Consider the following 7,500-nt stretch of genomic DNA (forward strand, 5'->3'; position numbering starts at 1 on the left):
AACTATTGTGAGGTTACACACACGCACCTACAAACACACATATCTACGTACACACACACACACATTAAGTAGATAGACAATAGACACACAGATATAGTACACAGACACACCATAAATATATTATACATACATACATACATACATTATTATTATTGTTATTATTATTGTTATTGTTATTGTTATTGTTATTAGCAATAGTAGTAATAGCAGCAGCTTTTATCATTATTACAATTTTTATTACCATCAATATTAATAGCAAAAGTTTTAGCAATAGTAGTAATAGGACACAATCATCATCAGTATCATTATCATTATTATCATTAATATTATTACTATTGTTAACAAGAATATTATTAGCAGCCGTTTTTATCACAATTTTTATCACTTTTATTATCAATATTAATAGCATAACTTATCAATAGTAGTAAAAGAGCACATTTTATCATTATCATCATCATTATTATAATCCTTCTCATTGTCAATATCATTAGCCAAAGTACTAGCAATAATAGTAATAGCACAAGTTTTTATTATTACCCTCTTCATTATTATCATTAATAGCATAATTATCAGCAATATTAGTATTAGCAGTTGCTTTTATCATTATTCTTATCATTTTTATTATTATTATTATTATTATTATTATCATTATTATTATTATTATTATTATTATTATTATTATTATTATTTGCTAAGCTAAAACCCTAGTTAGAAAAGCAGGATGCTATAAGGCCAGGGGCTCCAACAGGGAAAATAGCCCAGTGAGGCAAGGAAACAAGGAAAAATATATGATTTTAAGAATAGTAACATTAAAATAAATATTTCCTATATAAACTATAACAACTTTAACAAATCAAGAGGAAGAGGAATAAGATAGATTAGTGTGCCCGAGTGTACTCTCAAGCAAGAGAACTCTAATCCAAAACAGTGGAAGATTATTATTATTATTAGCCTTATTAGTAATAGCAGTTACAGCAAAAAAAGAGGCAGCTAACACCCACCCATTAATAAAGAGACACTTAACAGATTTAATGACCTCTCCCTCCTCTCCAACGACCCCCCCCCCCCACCCTCTTCCAAACATTGTGTTTATAGACACTCAAAAGTTGGTCGAAGTGGTGCCATAAAAACAGACTTACGAACTCATAAACAACCTTTGTTGACAAACACACCCCCGGGGGGAGAGTCAGAGATAGGCTCATTTTCGTGGTCACTTGGATTAGGGTTATGGGGAGGATTGTGGGGAGGGTTGTGGGGAGGGGGGGGGGTAGGAGGGGCAGGAGGAGGGGGTAGGAGTGGTCATTGAAGGTTGGGCTGATAATAATAGCAGTGATAAGGATTATATAAATTATGGTGTCTACTATTATTATTATCATTATTATCATTATCATTATCATTATTCTTATCTATTCTTATTCTTATTATTATTATTATCATTGTAAGCTAATTTACAACCCTAACTGGAAAAGCAAGATGCTCTAAGCCTAAGGACTCCAACAGGGAAAAATAGCCCAGTGAGGAAAGGAAGCAAGGAAATGATAACTACAAGAGAAATGATAAACTAGCAAAATAGAATATACTAAGAACAGTAACAACATGAAATTAGATCTTTCATATATAAACTATAGAAACTCCAAAAAACAGGAGGAAGAGTATTAAGCTAAACAGCGTTCCTAAGTGTACCCTCAAGCAAGAGAACTCTAATTCAAGACAGTGGAAGGCCATGGTACAGATGCTATGGCACTACCCAAGACTAGAGAACAATGGTTTGATTTAGGAGTATCCTTCTCCAAGGAGAACTGCTTACCATAGCTAAAGTCTCTTCTATCCTTACAAACAGCAAAGTGATGGGTTATAGTTATAAAGATACATAAATAATCGTTATTTTTTCCTGTGTGATAGTAATAATAAGAATTATAATGATAATGAATATTATAGCGACAAGGCACTAACAATGCAAATATACAGTAGATTAAAAAAATATCTATCATTGAATGTATGAATGTAAAAAATTATAATTTGCCTTGATTCAATAATTTCAAAACCAAGGTAAAAATTTAAAAATAAAAAAAAACATCTAACAAAACTAAATATTTTTTCTTCTTTTTCAACAACCGGAAAATATGCAGATTTAGTAGTTCATCGTATATATTTTTTTTAAGCCTACAATATTTGGGTAAAATTATTTCCTATTTTACCTTCAGTCATTAAAAGATGGAAAAGAAATGATGTAAAAACGAAAGAACAAAACCGTTTGGTCATTTATAAGTGACTCTGGGCGACCCTGAATAGAGTAACCTCCCCAAAAACTACCCGATATATTCCCCATTACAAGATAAAAAAAAAATGCATTGAAAACTATAGTACAAAATTCTTATGTCTTTCATAATTTTCTCTAATAAGCCAACAAAATTATCTAATAAAGATAAAAAAAAGTTGAGGAAAAAGGCATTGTAAATATAGAACAAAATTCTTAGGTCATTCATGATTGACTCAAGTAAGCCAAGAAAACCATCTAATATAAAGATAAAAGTAGTGATGAATAAGGCATTGAAAACTAAAAGATTTAAACCTTAGGTCGATCATAATTAACCCTGGCACAAGAGTAAGATAATAAACCCATGTGTTTACTTTCAGAAATTCCCGGCTAGAAAACCAACCATGGACCTCGACCAGAGAAAAACTGCTAGATCCATTTTTGTTCAAGACAAGTCGAAGACCTCGCCTATGAACGGCGTGTGGGGCATCTCGGACATCAGGTTGAATGAGGACAGACAAAGTAATTTCAGTTCAGCAGGCTCATCACCTCTTCCACCGCTTCGATCCAACCGGAGCCTCGACAGGAGAACTCCTCTGCTCAACTTGAATCTTGCAGGGAGGAAGCCCTTGATCAAAAACCTAGGTAGTCAGGATGGCCTCAGCCAAGTATCACTGTCTCTGGCGTCCTTCCGGAAGGACTCCATCGACCCCTTGAGGAGCACCCAGCCACAGATCATTGGGCTTGATCTCGAGGAATCCTTGGAATCAATTCCTGGCCCACCATCGGCGAAGGATCATGGGTAGGTAGGCGTTCCATTCTGCATTGGTAGGTTTAAAGGTCACTCGTGAATGGTAGAGGCAAGGCACAGGCCAATGTCCTAGAAATTGACTATATACGCATAATCAGCTCCTAAGCCTCCTCTGCAAACTATGAACAGAGGGAGCCAGGAAGTGGCTGCTGATGACTCAGCAGGTAGATCTATAGGGTCCTCCTTGCTCAATATGATGGTGAGGTTACAGACGCTATTAGAAAATATAGAGCTTGGGCGAGTCTCAAACCCCTGTCCAACAAATTTCCATGCAGGAAAGTTTCCAAGAGGCCACCACAACCGTAAAGATGCCTAAATATATTCTTTTTTTTTTGGCCAATTTTAGACATGGGTACGTGGCTGAATATTAAAAGTCACTACCGTCACTATATCAAACTTATTTTAATTAGGTTCGAATCCAGACATGGGTAAAGCGACATAAAATTTTACTCCATTGTAGAGCGAAATAGACGTTATCAATCTCGTATTATTTAGTAAATAACCAGCTCCCACACTTTTATACCTTACAACCAACACACAATAATCCCCCTCACCTGTACATAAAACAGGTGGGTGATGAGTCCAAAATGAACCACGGACCTATCAATCCTAAATAGAGGGGTGTACAATACAAACATATGACCAATTATATGAACTTTTTTCTTTCTACAGGTACGCCTGAGTGGTAGTCCTGATGGTGTTTCTAATCAACACTATAACCGCTGGATACGTAAAGAGCTTTGGGATTACATTCAGTCTCATTCTGGATTACTTTCCTGATGCCACAGGCTCAGAGTCTAGGTGGATCATAGGCTTACTGGTTGGATGCAGGGGGCTGTTAGGCAAGTCCAATATGGCATCGAAATAAAGAAAATACTGTGTGTATAATATATATATATATATATATATATATATATATATATATATATATATATAAGCTCACTAGCTATTTCTATATCGATCAGAGACATAAGTTCGACTCCTAATTTAAGTAGATGAATTTATCACATATGATTCCCTTGTACTGTAGATTTGTTATACAAAATGTAGAGGAACTTTGATGTTGAAAAGCATTGTTAAATATTTGAAGGAATATGTATATATATAAATATATATATATATATATATATATATATATGTATTATATATATATATGTATATATTATATATATATGTATTATATATATATATGTATTATATATATATATATATATATATATATATATATATATATATATATAATATATATATATATACAGTGGAACCTCTACATACAATTGTCCCAACATACGAATTTTCCAACATAAGAAGTAAAATTAGACCAAATTTCTGTCTCAACATACGAAGTGTTGCTCCAACATACGAAGTAAACAATACGCTTATCCGTGGAATTTTCTCGAAAGTGTCCAGCGTCGTTTGTTGTTGACGCCGCTAGATGGCAGCACATCGGAGGGACGCCAATCGAGCGTCACCTTGATCAGTCCTCTCATCGCCAGCGCATCGTGTGGTTATCCTCCATTCACTCAGTTTTAACAGTTTCTTATCTTGCCTTTTCACGTGTTGTTTTCTGTGTTCCGTAATCATGGGTCCTAAAAAGCTTAGTTTCGGTTCAGGAAGTAGTAGCAGTGGTGAGAAAAAGAGGAAGTCTATGCTTTCATTAGAATTAAAGCAGGAAATAATAGAAAAGCATGAGCGAGGTGTATGTGTTAGCGATCTCGCTAAACAATATGGCCGGAATATGTCTACGATCTCGACGATCATAAAACAGAAGTCAGCCATTAAAGCAGTGAAACCTTCGAAGGGGATCACGATTATTTCTAAACGTCGTAGCCCTACTCTGGAAGAGATGGAATGCCTTTTGTTGATCTGGATAAAGGACAAGGAGATTGTTGGCGATACGATAACGGAAACGATCATTTGTGAGAAGGCCAGCGCTATCTACAATGACTTGAAGGCGGCACGCTCTCGGGGTGACGCGGGGGGAGAGTTCAGCCGATCCTACGACGGAGGAATTCAAGGCATCTCGAGGTTGGTTCGAGAAATTTAGGAAACAGACCGGGATTCATTCAGTTGTTCGTCATGGAGAAGCTTCGAGTTCGGACACCAAGGCTGCTAAAGACTTTGTTAAAAAGTTTGAAAGCATCGTGGCGGAGGAAGGTTACGTAGAGCAGCAGGTGTTCAACTGTGATGAAACTGGTCTGTTTTGGAAAAAAAATGCCTAGTCGAACATACATTACCACCGAAGAGAAGAAAATGCCCAGACATAAGCCAATAAATGATCGGATGACTCTTGCGCTTTGTGCCAACGCCAGCGGGGACTGCAAAATAAAGCCGTTATTGGTTTACCATTCCGTAAACCCTAGGGCATTTAAAGCACACAGAATTAATAAAGACCTGCTACATGTTCTATGGCGTTCTAATTCTAAGGCTTGGGTTACTAGGCATATCTTTGTGGAATGGGTATCTTCAGAAGAGGAATTTGCCTTTGAAGTGCTTGCTTTGCTTGGACAATGCACCCGCTCACCCCCCCGGACTCGAAGATGATATCATCGACGAATACAAATTCATCAATGTGTTGTATCTTCCACCGAATACCACCCCTATCCTCCAGCCCATGGACCAGCAAAGTCATCTCTAATTTCAAAAAGCTCTACACCAAGCACTTATTTAAGCAGTGCTTTAATGTCACGCAAAGCACCAACTTAACTTTGCGTGAAATTTGGAGGAGCCACTTTAATATCGTGCACTGCTTAAAGGTCATTGATCAGGCTTGGGAGGGAGTAACTCGTCGGAACCTGAATTCCGCTTGGAAGAAGCTTTGGCCTGATGCTGTTGCTCCCAGAGATTTTGAAGTTTTGGCCCCGAGAATGAACCTGTGCTTGCCGCCGAGGAAGACGTTGAAGAGATTGTATCCCTTGGCAAGTCCATGGGTCTGGAGGTGGATGAAGATGACATCACCGAACTCGTCGATGAGCATCACGAAGAGCTCACCACCGAGGAACTCAAGGAGCTGCAAGCCATGCAGCATGATGAGTTCCAAGCGCAGTTGAGTGAGTCGGAGGAGATCGAGGAGGTAGGCGAAATCTTAGGTACGGCGGAAATAAAACAGATGTTGGCATATCATCAACACGTTGTTGATTTCATCAACACGTTGATTTCATCAACAAGCATCACCCACAGAAACTTCAGGTTTGCCGTGTTGTTGTGCAGGTCGATGATGTTTGCTTAACGCATTTTAGAAAAATCCTCAAAAGCCATACAAAGCAACTTTCACTCGATAGTTTCTTTAAAAAATCTTTAAAACGGTCTAGTGATCATGATGAAAAGAAAGAAAGTGAAGCAAAGAAAAGGAAGACCGAATCGAGTGAAAGTGATGAAAATTAAAAATAAGAATAGAAAAAATGTAAAAAAAAAAAAATATAAAATTATAAAAATTAAAAAAAAAATAAGTTAAGTTAAATTTCACGTAGTAGTGTAAGTTAGTGTAAGTTATCGTACACGTTATCGTACAAAGTCACCGTCCTTACCTCATCGCTGATCTTCCGTCTCCTCCAGCGTAGAAGTCCCTACACCTGCGCTGGCCTGTCGCTAAGGTAAAGTGTTACATTACAACCTGTTTTTTATTTATTATTTCATTATTATTATTCTTTTTTTGGGTTTGTAATATGTATTTATTATACAGGCATTGTATTAATGTATTGTGTAATTATGTGTAGCCATTTATTAAGGATTTATTATGGGTTTTAGGCTGAAGAATGAATTAAATAAATTACCATGTATTCTTACGGGAATATTTGCTCCAACATACGATCGTTTTAACATACGAAGCAGTTTCTGGAACGAATTAAGATCGTATGTAGAGGTATCACTGTATATATATCTATATATTATATTATTGTTTGTATAATGTTGTTGATATATAGTATAATGGAAATATAAGTATTTGTCTAACCACATGGGCACTTCATTTGAGTAGAATCTTCTTTAAAGATTTTTTATACTTAACATGAAAAAACAGAAAACAAATTCACGAAGGTAATCCTCCATATCTCCCCAGCTCCGGCCATGGGCGCCCTAACTCTGATCGTCGGTCATCAGAAGTGTGTCGTCACCGGAGGGATCCTGTGTGTCACAGGCTTCCTTCTGGCCGTTCCAGCCTTCAACATCCCTTACCTAGCAGTGACCTTAGGGGGAGTGGTAGGTAAGTTCTTCTAAAACCAGTAGTTTCCTCTGTTAGTATCAGAAATTTCAAAATTGTTAATCTTATAAATATTTATATTTACGTTTGGTTTTCCAGGCTTATATTGCCCTTATTCCTTACCAGTCTTTGGCTGTCCATTTCTTCTTACACTGTTGAAAATTGGCCGTAAAAAACGCTAAAAGTCCAAGTACAAATGTTGCAATGGATTTACCGTTTTAAAAGCTGATATAT

The 7,500-nt window shown here is 36.7% G+C and overlaps 1 pseudogene; it reads left to right on the forward strand.

Annotated features, from left to right (window-relative positions):
* The window catches only part of LOC137625455 (monocarboxylate transporter 12-like), a 20,348-nt pseudogene that overhangs the window by 5,061 nt on the left and 7,787 nt on the right, over nucleotides 1-7,500 (forward strand).

The sequence above is a fragment of the Palaemon carinicauda genome, chromosome 32 (assembly GCF_036898095.1).
Source record: "Palaemon carinicauda isolate YSFRI2023 chromosome 32, ASM3689809v2, whole genome shotgun sequence".
Classification (NCBI taxonomy): Eukaryota; Metazoa; Arthropoda; class Malacostraca; order Decapoda; family Palaemonidae; genus Palaemon; species Palaemon carinicauda.